Here is an 18,052-nt window from a genome sequence, read left to right as displayed (position 1 = left end):
CAATAAATACAACCAACAAGGACCGATGTACATTTGCAGAGTGCTTTCGAGTCCGAGTTCCTTCACATACATCACCTTAATCTAACTCACAGTGAACCACGGTCCATGGTCATCGACCAGTGTAAGATCCATAAAGGCAACGGACGTGAACACAAAGAAATCAGCAAAGACTCAAGTGTTAGGATAGGTTAGGACTCAACTAAAAGGCTTTCTTCTAAGGAGCTCTCTCTCCCTCTGCTAAAAATTCAAACACCATAAGGTCGTCCAGTCAAAACATCCAGATTCCTGATTCCCTCCACAGGTTCACAATCCCTGAATGCAATTCATAATCCAAAAAGATCTGAAAATTGAAAGGTTTTTCATAACACAACCTAAAGCAAAATAAGGTTATAGTCTTTAGCTCACTGTATTAGTTTTCTATCGCTGCTGCAATAAATTGACACAAATTTAGTGGCTTAAAACAACAGAAATTCACTGTCTTACAGTTGTGGAGTTCAGAAGGCTGATGGGGGTCTCATGGAACTAAAATCAAAGTGTCACCAGGACTGCATTCCTTTCTGGAGGCTCTGGGTGGGTATGTTTTCTTGCCTTTTCCAGCTGCTGCTAGAAGCCACCTGCATTTCATCTCCCAAGACCCCCCTCCTCCATTTTCAAAGGTAGCAACTCTGACCCTGTTTCCATCAGCACATCTCCTCCTCTGACCACAGCTGGGAAAGGTCCTCTGCTTTCAAGGACCCTTGTGATTAGAGAGGGTCCACCCAGATAATCCAGAATCATGTCCCTGTCTCAAAGGCCTTAAACCTTGATCACAAACTCAAAGTCCCTTTTGCCCTGAAAAGTGACATATTCACAGGTTCTGGGGATTGGGATGTGGACATTTTTAGGAGGGGGATATTATTCTGTCTACTGGTCCCACTTATTCTGAAGATTCATGGATTTTCTTACAGAAATAGTCAAGTGCTTGATCAAGAGAAACTGCCCCAGGCCACACGGGATTGTTATATGATGTACGGTATACATATATATACTCTATTGTCTTTCTAAAATATGAAAAAGTCCAAATTCTGAAATATTTCTTATCCCTAGGGTTTCAGATAAGAGCTTGTGACCTGTACCATGATTTACCCATATGTCGCATCTCTCCCTCTTCACCAGAGCCACCTCTGTCCACCCCTTTCAAAGGAGGAATTGCTCTTCTAACAGGTCAGACCCAAAAGCAATACCTGCACTTTAAGGATTAGTGGGCAGGATTGCTGTCTTTAAAGAGCACAAAAAACAAGCTCTACTCCTCCTCTCTCTTTCAACTTCATAGTTTTACATGGCTGTTGAGTTGAAATTAGGACTCCTCTTGGGGCATGACCATTTCTTTCTCTTTCGATTTCCTTCCACTATGGCTAGACCAGAGTGTGTGAAGACTAAAAATATAGAAATTTGGACCTTCCAAACCACCTTCTTCCAAAGAGCCCTCCACCAAGGGCAACCGGCACCATCTCAAGCTATGAACAAAGTGGTATTCTGATTGCCATTTGGCTACTATTGCCTGCGTATATCTTCTCTGGCGTCCCTGCACAGGGATGGAGGTAACTGGCAGGACACATTCAGGAATTTCGGAGAGTCTAACATACTACTATGAAAACCCCACCTCAGTGCTTAAATTATACAATTAGCGAGCATAAACATCAGGAAGTTTACTTAAAAGTTCATGAGATACTTTTCCACTCCGGCAGGGAAAAAAAATGTGTTTCCAAAGTATGCTACCAACATTTGCCCTATAGAGAATACACTGAACAGACATTATTAGTTGGCAAAAAAGGAAAAAGCTATAGGTACTGGCATAATTTCTAATGTAACTTCCTGTGACATTACTGAGAGTTTATCTGCTGTAGGCAGAAAAGCCTTTGTGGTTATTGAGGCCATATATAGGAAGCCTTCAAAAGACTCAGCTTTCCATAACAGGCTAGAATTCAGGCTAATTCTCAATTATGGTAACATAATTCAACACGATCTCATGTTGAGCACAGCCTAGCCAAAATAAATTGTAAAGTCTAGCTATATATAAGCAGCTAAATACTCTGAAAAATAAAAAATTTAAAAAATTAAACACTCTCCAACTTCCTCCAGGGCAAGGACTTTGTCTTCTTCATTTCTGTACCCAGTTATCCTCATCACGGTACAGAAGGCTATTAATACACATCTATAAACTTTATTCTTGTTTAAACATCACGTTTACTTCATGGGGTAAATTCATGCAGTGCCAAATGTGCAAAGCACATAAAACAAGCACACAAGATGTGACACGTTCCCCAACAAAGAAACAGAAGCACGCTTATCGCAAGACATCTAAGAAAGCACTCCAGCCGCCACGCGCACCATTTATCCTTCTCACCGACAACTAGGAATAGTTTAATTTCTACATATTTCACGAGGAACAGAAAAATCAGATCTGTGTTGTTTATCCTCAATTCCAAAGGTGATTCTTATTGCACGCTGTGCTCAAACATAAAAATATCAAGAAGAACTAGTGACTTCATTAACTTTCTCCTCAGGCTTGTGATGCAACTCATTTGTGATGTCCTAAAAACTAACTTCTGAATGACTGCTTATTGGTTTTCCCAAGTCCTCCCAGGTGATGATTGTTCAAATAGCAAATACATATGCCAAGGTCCAAAAAAGAAAATCAATTTCAATTCCCGGAGAGCATGATATTGGTGTAGGTCAGTGAACACCGTCACTGTTTTATGACAAGATAACCTTGAATCTGAAAAAATTCTCAGGGTCAAGAATCAATTAGTTACCCTACCTAACAAATTAAATAGCAAAAGTACTAAAACCTTACACTCCAAACCATAAGAGTGGTTGCTCATTTATGGAAAGGCCCTAATATTCACACCAACCTAAAGGCTCAAAAACCTTACTTCTTAGTATTCTGCAAAGTTTGGAGATTCAGACACAGATCTTACTTATGTACCTACTTATATGCATTAAAGATTCTGTCACCTTTTACATTTTTATGAGATTTAGCTTATGTAGATAAAGTTAAATAGATTCATGAATTAAAAAGTGAGGTTACTGTCTGTTTTTTAGTTCTCTGATCCACACCATTTTGGATGTACCAAAACTTTGTACTTCTACCGAATTTATTCTACCTATGATAATATCCAATTTTCAGATTCATTAAACTTGTAATATAACAATGAGAAAAACAGATTGATACATACAATGCAGGACCATGCTTAGAGGGAAACCAAGCCACACATACAAGAGGCCAAAGGGCAAATTCATGAAGACTGGGCTACACTCTGCCGTGTGATCAGGGCCTCTCTGAGGGCATATTATATTCTGGGCACTTTAGTCTTAGCTAGTTCAGCAGGTAACAGAAGGAAAGCTTCTATAACAATGAAAGCCTAAATCATAAAGGCCTTTCTGTGTGTGTGTTTGGGGAGTGGGGGGGCTAGATATGAGGACCCCAGTTCTATGTATAAATGGACTGCATACAAATATGTACAAGCAAGATGAAAGAAATACAAAAGTTTGTTTCACACCTTCCTGACTTTATCTGAACTGCTACAAATCACTTCTTGTCAAGACACTGACTTTCTCTTTTATTCTCAAAAATACTTTGCCTCTATGTCACCGGCAGTGTTTCCAGACCTCGACATCTCTAGGTCCCCGTTATCTCAAGAATGTACTCAAACAAGCACAATTAGCAATTGTTCCAACTGCTATTGCTCTTATGAAAATGTGGCATAGATTAACAAAAAATCTCATTATACAAACAGGGTATAATCTAATGACATGAACAAGCAGCTTTCAAATTCTTACAGGGACCAGGCTTATTTTCTCTGAACATTGTAAAATCATTTTAAAATGAGAAAATAATAAACACATATAATTTTAAAGGCTGGAGCTTTTCTTTTTTCTTTTACAAGACCATTGAGTTACATAACCAGCTTGAACGGTGCATTCGATTCAGAATCTCTGGCACTGCAGTGCTTGCCCGAGACTTCATCTGGGACAGAGAAAGATGATGACCTATGCAAACATCACCACCAGAGGCTCATATCAGATATTTTTGTTGACAGTCAGACTTAGGAGGAAAAATGAAGTCTGAGCAGAAAGATGGCTCTGGGGATTTTTCCTACCCTGAGGTCTACTTAACCTTACAGAAAATTACTTTTCCTTACACAATGGGGGACGGGAAGGAGGACATCTTAAATGGTTAAAAAAAAAAGTGGGGGAAATTTATTCCTCACTCACATTCGTGTAAGTCAGAGGGTGCTATCTGCTGGGGTGATTCGGCTCTGCATATTATGCTATGTGACTCGTCACCGAGCATCTACCAGCCATATCCACAGAATACAGAGAGTAGTGAATTCGGCCTTCTCCTGGATGGAAGGAAATATTTGGCATCATTACTCACCTGTCAATGGTACAGGGAAAGACTTCCTTTCTCTATTCAGAAGCCTCGTCTGTTGCCCCTGAATGTGTGTGTGTTTTTAGTATCCACCACTGCTACATATGCACACCTGTGTGTATATGATTATGTCACATATACACACACATATATTTGAGAATTCAAAACCTGCAGAAAGATTACTATGCTTATTTTTCTTCTGGAGAAAACAAAGCTAAGTGACATCTGTGAATATGGAGGCCACCACAAGAATAAGCCTGTGATGCAGTGAAAAGTAGAAACACAGCCTCGGTCTCTCGACTCCTACTTCCACACACATCTCCCCGACTCCCAACATTTCTGAGGTTGACACAGCCTCTCACGTGTGATTTGGTGATATTCTCACACTAAGTATCCCAGCCACACAAAGTTAGATGCACACACACACTTCTATAAATTATTTCCTATTACAAAAAAAAAGTAACATGAAACTTATATGTTTTCTGAGAATTTTATAACACTCCAAGTAAATGAGGAGCTAAGGGGAATTGCAAAACTAGACTGGGAATTGTTGTTCTGGCTAAAGCCAAAATGTTAACATCAGTCTATGTGTTAGACTGGAGCCTAGCACACTTTTCCTATCAAGTCCCTGAATGATCACGAAGTATGGATCTGCATCCACACCTCAGCTTGCACACAGGACAACCATTTCCTGTTGCCATGGGTTACGAGGTTGAGTCACTTGGAGCCCTCCAGACAACTTGAGGGATGTCTTATCTGACATCAATGTCATAATTAACAAAATACATTCTTGGTAATTAGTGGTGCTCAGCAACACAGTCTATTAAAATATCAGATCAAAAACATTTGTTAATCCCTCCGCATGAAAATGGGGACTTGAGGTAAGTAAACTTGAGGGATCTTTTTCCTATTATAAAACAGATAACTCATCATTACCAACCTTTCATTAAATGATCCATATATAGATGCAGTCACAAGGGGGGAAAAACAGTTTCAGGGTCAATGTACTAGAAATAAGAGAGTAATTTATGACTTGTCACTAATATACCTTTTAACCTCAAGTCACACAAAGCTTAATCAGAACAGACCTTATGTTAAATCCTTCATGTGCATATACAAAAAGGAGCAGTCACACCAAAATATTGTGTCCAGGAGGGCACAACATCTCTTAAACCAAGAACAAGAAAAATGAACATTTTATCACATCTACAACTAACTGTGCATTCAAGTTTCATGTAGCCTGCCAGGAGCATCTTGTAAATGTGTCAGGAGAAACCTACCCAACCAGGGAAAGCCAAAATGGGAAGTCAGGTGAAAACAATAATGTGGGACCATTACTACTATCCCTGTTCACTAGACAGAAGAACAAAATGTTGGAAGAAAAACATGCTTTTTGTATTTCACTGGCAAGGGAATTTTAAGTCTTTTGTAAACATTCATCTGAACTGGATAAATATGGCCTCCAGTATGGAAAGTATTAGGTGTAGAATTAAGAAGACGAAAATACATTGAAAACCTACAGCTTCTTAATTGGCTAAAAACAAAGACAACAGTGTGGAGTGGCATGGCAATAATTATCTCTTCTTGGTTTGGGTATATTTTCCATTATATCAGTAGTTTCTCTTCTTCCTGATCCATCTCTGCTCCAAGATTCTTTATTTTATATTGATAGTTGAATTTAAAAACAAATGCGCAGACAAAGGAAAGGAGGCAAGGGGGGAGCTCTCTAAAACTGAGACCTTTTTCTATAGAAACTGTGCACAACACTGATAGTGGAGCAAAATCATTGATTAGTATTGTTCTGGCCCATGACATATTTGGCCTCAGGAAAACTTGCAAGTATAACAACAGATCTTTTCAGAAACAAAAAACCCAAATAAGTCCTATTTCTGGTTAAATAGAAGTCATCTTGTTTTTTCCTTTGTTTTCACATAATACAGACATTTTATGTTTCAAGGAAAAATAAAACCATAGCGAGGAAGTGCCTCAACATAAACAAGGCAGAACGGGTTCTATACTAGAGTGGCTCAGTTTTTAAATAAGTATGAACTTATACCTACCTGGTATAGTTATATGCATGCTAAGAACCAAAAACAAAAAGTCTAGTTTTATTGTGTTTTCCTGCATTCAGCACTAAAGTCTGACTCTAGTTATGCATATCACACACGAGTTACTAAGCCTTTTCCCTTCCTTGGCCAGGCCTGTCCGGCCCCTGGGGCTCAGCACCCTTCGCCAGAGGGTGCCACTGCAGTCAGCCTGGACTTTGGGAAGCAAGCCTCTGAACCTTAATTAAGACTTACTCATTCCAGCGACTAGGAAGTGCAAAACTGAATGAGGTTCAAGCGGAGATAATTAAGGTAACAGAAGTTGCACATTCCTAATAAACTGGAAAACAAAAAAAGTCTCCCGATTCCCCTAAAATTAGATATCAATTGAGGGGAAAGAGCATATTGATAATTTAAGAGGCAAGTTTCTCTAGAATAAGACTAGATGTTTAAAAAGATAGATTTATTTATACCCATGGCTTATGTGGATTTAAAACATATGCAGTCCTTACAATACATGGCATACTTGGAGCCCGGAAGCGAGCTGCACAACTCTCCTTCTGACATACAGACGCCCTGCTGAATGCATTTCTGCAGAATAACGGGAGATCAATAGACTCGGGAAACAAATATGTTGATGGATGAGGACCAGTCTGAAAACGATCAGGTTGAGGTGGCCACGCTGCAGGTTTCACAGCTCTTCCCATGTTGGCAGAAAGAAAGGGTTACACACGATTCCCCTTTCTTTTATTTTAAGAGGGAAAGGAGGGGAGGGAAAAGAGGGAAGGGAGGGAACAGAATGGAGCTGGTGATGAGAAAAGGAAGAGAGAAAGGAGAAAGGGGGAAGAGAAAGACAGAAACCCGAAGAGGGGCGGGGGAGTAGAAGGAAAGCTATGATGTATGGACGCTCGCCAGCCTCCCAGCCGAGCGCTCCATCACCCCCAAGCCTGTGTCCCTCGCTCGCTCGTCTGGAGACGTGGGGCTCCCCGGTTCCGCCGTCCTGGTGCTGACAGCCCTCGCCACGACCCCAGCCCGGCGCGGGCAACGCCGAGATGCCCAAAGTAGCCCCCCGCAGCCAGCCCACCGAGCCCGCCACTCCCTGGACCGCGCTCGCCACCCCCGCCCCCGACTTCTCCCCGCGCCCCCATCACAGTCCCCGGGAAAAAGCCGAGAAAAGCGCAGAGATGGGAAAACCAAAGGGTGGGGGGGCGACCCCACAAATTTTTTAATAATGTGATAATGGGTCCTGGGGAAGCAGCAGGGGAGGGGACCCGCGGCAGGCACCCGGGAAGGCACACACTGTTGCCATACCCCGGGCTGCGTAGGGCTGGGCGATTTTCCACAAAAGGAAGTTTGGAAGGAGCGCAGCGTCTTGCCATGCAAGAGAAGGCGATCCCAGCGTTACCTGACAGGTCAAGGCGGCGGGCCGCGGAAATCCTCAGGTTTGCGATCCTGAGCCACTTGATCAGGTTACTATGGAAATCGTCTTAAGGAGGAGGAAACACACGCACACGCAGCCCAGGCACATCCTCGTCTCCCCGAAGCAAACTGCGGGCCGCCGAGCGCGGGCGCGGGACCGGCGCGGCGCCGCTGCCGGCCCGGCTCCTCTTTCTTCGCCGCTCGGCCGGGCCGCGCCTCCCCGCCCGCCGCCGCCGCCGCCGCCGAGCAGCCCGCGGGCCGAGCAGCCTCCGCGGCGCGCAGCCGGCAGGGAGCGCGGGCGAGCTCGGCGCCGCCAGCCGGCCTGGGCGGCGAGGGCGCGGGCTCCGGGCCGCGCAGCTGGGATTTAAAGAGACAGGCGCGTCTCGGGCGCGGGGCCCTCGCCCGCGGGAGCAGCAGCTCGGGATGCCCACCGTCCCCGCCGGAGCGAGGGGACAGAGCTCCCCGCTGAGAAAAGTTTCCTCCGGGGACGACGGGCGGAGCGCGTGAAGACCAGCCTCAGCCTGCTCTCCGAATGCGGCACAGGCTGCAAGGAGCGAGTCAGAGGGATTTTTTTTCCGCCCTTGGAGACTGGGGGAAATGATTTGTATGCTCAACAAGTCTCCCACCTATTTTCAGCCGCGCTCGTTTCCGTCCCTGGGCACCGACTTTTTTCCTTGAAAGCACATAGAGACAAATGGGGGTTCACTCCTCGTTTTGTCAGACTCCACGCAGAGACACATGGGCTTGGAGGGAAGGTGGTGGCGGGAAGATATAGCTGTCAAATGTCTTGGAAAATCTTTTATTTCTCTTCCTCTCTCAGCCAATGAAGCATCGCCTTTTCTCTTCCCTCTCAGCCCTGGAGAACAGGCTTGAAGGTATATTCCAGCCTCGAGTCCAGCATCATCCGGCAGATCCCCTTCCCGCCGGCACCTTTTCTCTGCAGCTGTGAGTGCAAGCCTGCTTCTGCTACTGACAATAAGCAAGAATCCAGCAGAAAGAAGCATCCAGTCTGGCCCTGTTCTATCCCTAGCTGAAAACCAGCTTTCAAAGGGCAGTCCTCTTGCAAGTAAGGCTCAGATTCGTGCTGTTCCCAACATACAACCCAAACAGAAAGTGTTTATAAATTTACATGGTTTAATGCCAAGTATTCATTTGGAGTACCAGAGAAACTATCCAATCAATTTATTTTTGCTATTCTAACCATCACCTTTCACTGGTTTATATACTACTAAACAGCTTCTTTGTGGTACCAATTCAACCCAAATTTTCCCCGGGGTCGGGGGGCGGGGGGAACTCTCCCGGTGGTCTTGTCTAGATCAAACTGCCTCCAGAGTCAGGCTTGCACTGAGTGGTAGATGCTCCACAGATGAGGATGCTCCCTACTGGGCTGATAGGATGTATTCTCAGAAGGAACGAACCTACGTCTGGATTATCAACACCTTGTGGGCAGGAGCCATGTATTATTCCTCTGTCTTAGACCTTCTCCATTTTTATGATCCCTGCACAAAGCAAAGAGGCTACAGTCCAACTCACGCGTCTTAAATTTCTTTCTCATCTCTACCTGTGAACTTAACGTCCAGTACTCACACCTCCATGCACACATCTTGCTTTCTACTTTGCTTTCAGAGAAAGCCTTCAAAATATAATCTTATCTAAAATCCTTCCATACTTCCTAAGTCCTTCAGGAAAATGGCCAGATTTCTTATTATGGTATAGAACAGTGCTGCATCAAATTCACCTGGAGTTCTTATTAAAATAAAGATTTCTAGGCCCCATACTCTCGCTTAACTTTTCCCGTTCAGTGGGTCTAGGGTGGGGCAGAAGAATGAGTGTCCCTAACAGGATCCCAGGTGATGCTGATGCTGTCGGTCTGGGCCCACACTTTGAGAACCACTGACATAGTGGTTCATCTGGGGCCTGCCTACTTCTGCTTCGTCCTCCTGCGTCATCCCTCACTCTTGCCCCGTAGTTCCCAAGCAGGTCGAATTTACTAACTTATGACATGCTTTCTCAAACGGCACCCACTCATCCTCATCTGCAAAGGCTGTTCTCTGCCAAGAAGTCTCTCTCCTCCACTCACCGCCCTGTCCCCCACCACCCCGTCTGGGTAACTCTTAACCCCTAAAACTAAGCTCCTTCGGCATGCCTCCCCGCACACTCTCTGAGTTTAGCTGCCACTCTTTGTGCTGCCTCTGTACCCACTTTTCACACCTTAGGTACAATAATTGCATGTTTATTTGTCTGCTTGCTCACCAGCCTGGGTGTGCTGAGGGCAGGAACTGAAGCTCATTTATCCCTGTATCCCCAAGTGCCTAGGATACTGGCCTAGACATTGCAGCGCAATAAATGTGGAGAGGGGTGGGGAGTGAGAGGGAAAGAATGAGAGAGGGAGAGGAAGAAAGATGACATTTTTGGTTGCTGATAATTGCGATGCTGATCAAAGACGCAGGAGAAAGTGACATGAAGTAGTAATAATATTAGAAAGAATAGGAAGAAAGGGAATTAATATCTCTGAACTCCTAGCATGTGTCAGATACTGGGTTAAATGCTTTGCGTGTTTGCTATAGACTGAATGTCTGTGTCCCCTCCCAAATTCATATGTTGAAACCTCATCCCCAATGTGATGGTATTTGGAGGCGGGGCCTTTGGGAGGTGATTAGGTCATGGGGGTGGAGCCCTCATGAATGGGATTTAGTGCCCTTGTAAAAGAAACTCCAGAGAGCTCTCTAGCCCCTTCCTCCATGTGAGAGCACAGCAAGAAGACCGCTATCCATGAGCCAGGAAGCTTGTCCTCACCAGACATCGAATCTGCTGGCTCCTTGACCTTGGATTTCCCAGCCTCCAGAACTATGAGAAATAAATGTTTATTGTTGAAGCCACGCTGTCTCTGGTATTCTGTTGTAATAGCCCCAAAGAACTAAGATAATGTTACCTCATCTATTCCTCAAAGCAGCCCTGCATATAATCGTTACATGGCATAGGAGAAATTTAAGACATGGAAAAGCTAAGCAGTTTGCTCAATATCACACAGCTGTTTGGTGGCTGTTGTGGAGCTAAGAGAGGGAGGATATGCTTTACTATAAGCACCACAAAGGCAATTTCCCACACAAGTTTTTGTTACATTGATAAACATCCCTTGACCTCTCACGCCCCTCCCTCCAGAAGGGGGTCTGCCTCACAGGCTGTGGGGGGCCCTTGAAAGCTTTACTGTCGCTTCCCTGCCTCAGCAGTCCACTGATGTGCGGGCTTCTTGGCTGCTGACTATCATTTCTGTGTGGTCTCCCTCTGCCTATGTATCATATTCTTAACTCTATATAAATTTGTAACTGAACAACCAAACCAGACAGGTAAACATCTGTTAGAGTGACAGTCCATATTTCCACTATACTGCATTTTACTATAATAGTGGTGAGCATTAACTGGCAAGAAACTATGTGAATAAATTAAAATGTGATAAATAAATTATTCATACTCCCTTTGGATATTTGTCCAAACAATATTGCACAAAAGTGACTTTATTTGGGTGCTGGCCCAGTGGCATAGTGGTTAAGTCTGTGCACTCCACTTCAGCAACGCAGGGTTTACAGGTTCGGATTCGGACGTGGACCTACACACCGCCCATCAACCCACACTGTGGCAGCAGCCCACATACAAATAGAGGACGTTTGACACAGACGTTAGTTCAGCGACAATCTTCCTCAAGCTAAAGAGGAAGATCGACAATAGATGTTAGCTCAAGGCTGATTTTCCTCACCAAAAAAAAAGTGAATTTGTTTGAAAGTAACAGAATTTTATGGACATTTGGGATAAGAATTCAATTAAAAATTTAGCTAATTTACTATAAATATACCAATTCTCATAGCTAATGAAATCAGTTCAGTATAAACCTGGGAACCATACAAAGAATGTAGACTACGTCAGTACTTCTCTATGGGAATGTTTGTTTTCCTTGAATATTGTGTCCTTTACGTAGGATTATGCTAAAATTATGAAATTCTTCAAGCTGGAGGGTATGTTTAGAGCAATGGTTCTCAACTTTAGCTGCATGTTAGAATCACTCGGGGAGCTCTCAAAAATCACAGTGCCCGGGTTGCACCTCAAACCAATTATATCAGCACCTCGAGGACTGGCATCTGGGCCTCAGGGTTTCTAAAGCCTGCCAGGGGATTCTAACGGGCAACCAGGAGTGATGACCACGTCTTTTGAGATGACCTGCAGTGGAATTCACACCTGGCTGTGCATTAGAATCACCTGGGAAATATTAATGGCTACCTTGCCCATATGTGGGGGAGGCCCAGTCCTTTCTATATTTAAAAGTGACCCCAGGGGTTTGGTTCCTGGGCATGGACCTCCACACTTGGCAACTGTGCTGTGGCAGCAACCTACATGCAAAATAGAGGAAGACTGGCACAGATGTTAGCTCAGGGCAAATCTTCCTCAGGAAACAAAAGCAAGCCCAGGTGATTCTAATGTTGAGCCAGGGTTGAGAATCACCATCTCAAACCAAAGGTTCTCAAAGCAGAGGCCCCAGAACAGCAGCACAGGAAGCACCCAGGAACCTGGTAGATATGCAAATCCTCACTCCCGCCTCAGGCCTACTGAATCAGAAACGCTGGTGGTGAGATCCAGCAGGGTGTGCCAGCAAGTCCTCCTGATTATTCTGATGCACACTGAAGTTTGGGACCACTGTCTTGCAACATGGTATTACTAGCATCATTCTCCTGTAGAATAAAGAATCCAGCATTATCTTCAGCAAACATCTATTGAGCGTCTACTGTGGTGGTTCTAACAAGTTTCCAGGTGATGCTGATGCTGAGGTCCAGGGATCACAGTTTGAGAACCACTGCCCTATAATGTGTTAGGCCCTGTGATTAAGTATAAAGAATCTTGAGATTTGTTTTCAAAAGGAAGCTTTCCCAAAATGAAACCAATGTGTTGTGGCTCCATCAAGCTCATAACAAGAAATTTCTTGTACCTAATCCCCTAAAGTAAAAAGCTGTGGAAGGACGGTGTGTGTAAAATATTTTTTTACCTACTCTTATGTCCTAGGTCAGAAACACCATCGGCCTTCAGAACTAAAAGCTATGAGCACCATAGTCATGGATGTGGTTGTCAAGAGTTCCTTTACTGTACCAGATTGCAGAAAAACCTCAGGAAAAAAAGACGATCCCTTCTCTCCTCAAACCAAACCCCCAGATCCAGGGGTAAGAAAAGAGCTGGTGAGAAGTTTGCCCTCTCTGGCTACACAAATGAGCTAATTTGCCTTCACAAGGAGACCGCTCTTCTTCCTGTAGCAGCTTTAGGAAGAAAGAAAACCCGGTCATTCTCAAAAGGGAAAAACTGTCCCTGGTGCCTCAGTGTGTATAGAGCTGTGTAAACCCTGCCTATCCTAACCTGCACACATTAAAAGAAGCCCCGGTTCCCACAGCCTGGGCTTCCTTCCAGAGCAAAGCAAAGAAGGGCTCGCAGATCACTGGGCGTGAGCGCTGTGTCACTAATCTTCGCCGCTAGTCAGGCAGCCAGAGAAACCCCCAACCACAGCACTCAAAGGAAGACACCCCCGACCGTGAAATCTCCTTTCATCCTTTTAGCTGCTTGAATTGATTTCAGGCTACTAACCTGGACCCTTGAGGGAGGGTCTTTGGGGGATAAGCTCTTTTTTATGGTACAAGACCCTGCCTCTCCTTGACAATTGCTTTTGAAAGTTCTGCAGTGGACTGCTAAACTGCATTTTCTTTCTGAGACTTCTTAAGGATCAATGGCATTTTTCTGCTTTAACAGATGAGAGCCCCAAGGAGAAGATCCTAAAAGAGCTCTGAGTTGCCAGCCAACACGTCAGGTGCTGAGTTGCTGACAAGAGGAAAGGTTCTTAGGAGGGGTCTGCCAGCCGGTGTTGTCTGCGCTCTGTCAGATAGCCACAATGTCAATCACCACAGCAGCTACTGAAAGACTTACTCTAGAAAGGTCTTCCAGTTAGAATTAAGACTCCTCCTACCAAGGCTGAAGGAAATAATAGTCACCAGCAAACTGCAAAATGTCACCTAGATTTCTTTTCTTAGGCGTATACACTTACATAGCAGTGCAGCTCCAAGAAGTGTAATTAAGTTGCTTGTGTGAACAGAGAAGAGCAGGAAGTGGCCTTTAAAAATATCGATTGTGAGGGGAATGTCAAGGGAACAAAAAGTGGATAAGGATGATGCAATGGAAGGGCCTGTGAGAATCAGTGGGAAGGGAGTTGCTGTGAGTGGCGAGGTGGCCTTCACTTGGAGAGTGTTAGTCACAGAGATCTGTGGTTGTTTCACTGTGGAGTTGATCTCCTTGGAAAAAATAGTAAAAAGCTGGATTTTCAAATCAGAGGACTTCAAAATAGATTACTGCCTGAGTTTGGAAGTAGCAGTGAGGTTACATAAGAGAATGCCCCTGTTCTTAGGAAATATCAGCCAATCTTACTCTGAAATGGCTGAAAAAAGTAAGTGCTGATATAAGAATAAGAATGTGTCTCCATATACATACACAGGGAGAAAGAGGAAGCAAATGTGATGAACAGTAATGAAAGGTGTATGTAGGTGGATCTGAGTGAATTGTAACAGACTTGTAACTTTTCTGCAGGTTTAAAATTTTTTCAAAATAAAGGATTTAATTCAAAAGAATAGGTTAGTAAAATTACTGCAAAGTAAGTTACCCAAAGGCACAATACAAAAAGAGCTTAAAATGAGCATCCTGAAAATAGGTTTCAGTCTGTTCTAAAAACCATTAACAGGAGATTGGCGATGTGTCCCCCTCTTGTATCACAATTATTGTCATTAGAGATGTGGCACACATGTTTTAGCACATCATATATTCCAAATAATGTAGCATACTACTCCGCACCATGGTGACCTTTTTAACATTCTGCAAATTGATTTCCAGGCCATTCGTGCCCTTTCTTGTTGATAGCCTTGGTTACCTAGAAGAAAATGAGCAAGACTGGCCAGCTGTGCATTTCTGTGCTCATCAGCGCTCAGCATCACATTTCTCTCTCTCCCAGAGGCCTCATGACAACATTTACTGTCGGTCTGGAGAGCAGCAGCACCAAGAACCTTCTCTAAGGACAGGTTTAAGAGCTATAAGCAGTTGTGCGAGCTCCTCAGAGGTACTCAGTGGAATGCCAGTAGCAGCAGATTCATATTTTTCTGTAATACGAACTGTGACAGCAAAATTATAAACCTCTAGGAAATGGAGAGTGCACACAACCCTTGCAACCATGGTACATCCAGGTTATTAATACATTTTTCTATCATTAAATCACCTCTACCTGTTGTTTTCATGAATTTTTTAATCCATAAAAATGTCCTTTCTTATGCTAAATTTACATGGACGCTGATCCCACGGACCCACGCCAACTTTCCTCTAAAAGTCCCTACAAAAAACGATCCCTGCCTCTGAGACATGCCCAGATCATGAAGGAAGAGGAAGTGTGCACCTGCCGAGCATGAAAATAAAATGGAACAGAGTGATTTTCTTTCGCATGCCGGAGGACGTGGAGAAAAGATACAGATAGAAAAAGTTAATCACTTCTCACCACGCACTGACAGCGCAAATCAGAATGCAAGATGTGCTTGCTGCGTAGAGACACCGAGAGAACGTTCTCCTTTCCTTTCAGAGATGAAGAATCATGTAAGGGAACTTCTATTTGAGTAGAAGTTCTTCCCTCTTAATATAAAGGGAAAGGAATTATGTATTCAATTGTCCTTATCAATGAATATAAAGCCACACTCTCAAGGAACACTCAGTAAGTATAAAGTAAGTCATAAATGCAAAGCTAGTGTCACCCCTCAGTTATCTAGCCCTGTAGAGAGTCTAATTGAATATGTAAACAATTCAGAAACATGAGAATTTTGCTCCTCAAATCAACAGGTTTTTGGAAAATTTATCACCCCTCAAGGGAATCCTATTTGTTTGTATGTATTCAAAGTTCTAAGTCCCAAGCTTGAAACTGTAGGGAACGGGAGAGTAGGGAACAGCCCTGGACTCTTGTAGTAACCGGGGGTGGGTAGATATCAACGGAATTTTACCCATTTTTATTTCATCAGGCATGGTGACAGGAGTGTACCTTTTTCTCATACCAAGGAATTGACTAGGGCCAGTTTGGGAAGAAATTTTATCAGCTTCCATCTATGGGTTATTGGTTTCTTCTAATATTTTTGGTAAGGTGCCTTTAGAAACTAAAACCCCAACACAAACCAGCTGATTGATTTGCTCCTTCCATTCACAGAAGGCCCCCTTAACCATAGCTGTTGGGAATTTAAACATAGAAAAGTCGACTCGTTACAAATTGTGTGGATAATGGAAAAATAGTAGATACAGCCCTCAGGCAAAATAACTAGTGAAAAAATAGCGTGAAGACAGTTTTTTTTCCATAACTTCATCTAATCCAAAACTACTTATCACTGCATGCAATCCCAAAATATATTACCTTTTATGTAATATAGATAGATAGAGATATAACAGATATAAAGGTATTTTGGTCAATACTGTAAGTCTGATTACTGCATAAAAATCTTCAAAACCTCAGAGTTCCGAATATATTACACGTGAGGATTCAGTGTATCTGTTTGATGAGAATAAAGTATCATATTTCTGATTTATATGTTTCATTAAAACCTACCATTTAAATCCTTCCTTATTGGCACCTAAACGGTATCAAAAGCACGTGTATGAGAGAGTGTGTGAGTACACGTGGGCTTGAATTGGATTTCCTACTCTCAAAAACTTCTCAAACACTTTGTCTCTTAAAAGGAATATATTATTTCGCTTAATCAGGACCCCAACTCTGTTTACGACAAGATAGTTCATTTTGAAAGCCCTGACATTTTACTCACTGTATAATTCTTCTGCATAAACACTTGATTCAAGTCACAATCTGCAATCCAAGATCCTGAAAGGATGGACGGAGACTGAATCACATGACACGGACTGCAGAGTCATATCTCAGCTCCTGTAATAAGTGTCACAGGCGAACAGATGTGAAATGCTAATGTCTGTCTCCTTGATGTTTTGCAGACTAGTGAGGTTTCCTAGTAATTTATGAACTTGTTGCAGTCATCAGCACCTATGCAGCCAGGTTCATTCCCAGCTTAATCAGGAGTCTTACCTAAAAGGGCGACACTTGCTGCATCTGTCAAAGAACTATATCCTGTGTTAATACCAGTTATCATTAATCTACCCCAAAATAAAAGTTTATTTAAGTCTCCCATCCTAAATTGTACACAGTTTCCAGGTAGAACGATGGATTTTGGAGGTGATGAAGATAAATCATTATATCCTTTACAAGAAAATTGTACTAATATGTGTAGAAACATCTAGATAAGAACCATTTCTTTCTCGCCAATGCTACAAAATAGGGTATGAGTAGAGAAATATAAATTGAAAGCTGGTCATAGGAACACATGCCCAAAAAAGTATTTCATTAATTTAAAAGTGAAGCAAAATTGAACAGAAACCTCATGGAGAACAATGTGCAGATGAGAGGAAAATATACAGCCCTTCAATTTATTTCCTGAACTCTGAGATCCTTAAGAGGTGATGAGATTTTCATGAGCAAAAGTTTAAAGTGATTGCAGACATATATTTGTTCCATTGAAGGCAAGTGCAAACCCTTGGCAAAGCACACATCTTGAAACATATATATCCATAAAATTTACTCAGGAGCATCTGACTTGCTCTGAGAGTTTGAAGAGATGACTCAATCAATGTATTCGTTTGAAAGCTGAGAGCCAAAGTCTGTTGTCAAGATTTATGACCATTTTATTACTTTTTTTTCTAAAATTTTCACCAGCCTTTCTACAGGCTGTTACATCCTGATGTCTGTAGGAGGTTTCCAACTCTGTTTCAAAGTTTTGAAAAGAAGAAAGTTTACAGCATGTTATTTCGGTAGACCGTCTGACTGTTGAAATCCTTCAAGACTCTTCAATAGGAACTCTCTATGAGGATGGATCTGACCTGTACAAGTTGATTGTCTTGTGTCCAAGAAATCAATTTTTAAAAAATAAGTTTGGAAATAATTGTCAGGATTATAACCTGTAATTTTGCAATTGTGAGTTTTACAGAACACATGTTTAGTAATCAAAGCAACGATATCATAACACATATTTGTCCCTAACCTGATCCATCAAGCCTATTCAGATTTATACTA

At 42.9% G+C, this 18,052-nt stretch overlaps 1 protein-coding gene across 9 annotated transcripts in view; it reads right to left on the bottom strand.

The window, feature by feature from the left end:
• NAV3 (neuron navigator 3) overlaps positions 1–8,110 on the bottom strand; it is a 776,877-nt gene extending 768,767 nt beyond the window's left edge. For 3 of the 9 annotated variants that reach the window (XM_070254198.1, XM_070254204.1, XM_070254208.1), the window contains exon 1: positions 7,865–8,081. The gene's annotated coding sequence lies outside the window, so the exon portion shown is untranslated. Of the gene's footprint in view, positions 1–7,864 lie in introns of all 9 variants that reach the window. The other 6 variants (XM_023631454.2, XM_070254209.1, XM_070254197.1 and 3 more) reach the window with 5 other exon arrangements.
• Positions 8,111–18,052: the final 9,942 nt, after the last annotated feature.

This window comes from Equus caballus, chromosome 28, assembly GCF_041296265.1.
Source record: "Equus caballus isolate H_3958 breed thoroughbred chromosome 28, TB-T2T, whole genome shotgun sequence".
NCBI classification, from domain to species: Eukaryota; Metazoa; Chordata; class Mammalia; order Perissodactyla; family Equidae; genus Equus; species Equus caballus.
Note: the sequence above shows the minus strand (reverse complement) of the source record. Positions and strands in the feature narration are given on the sequence as shown.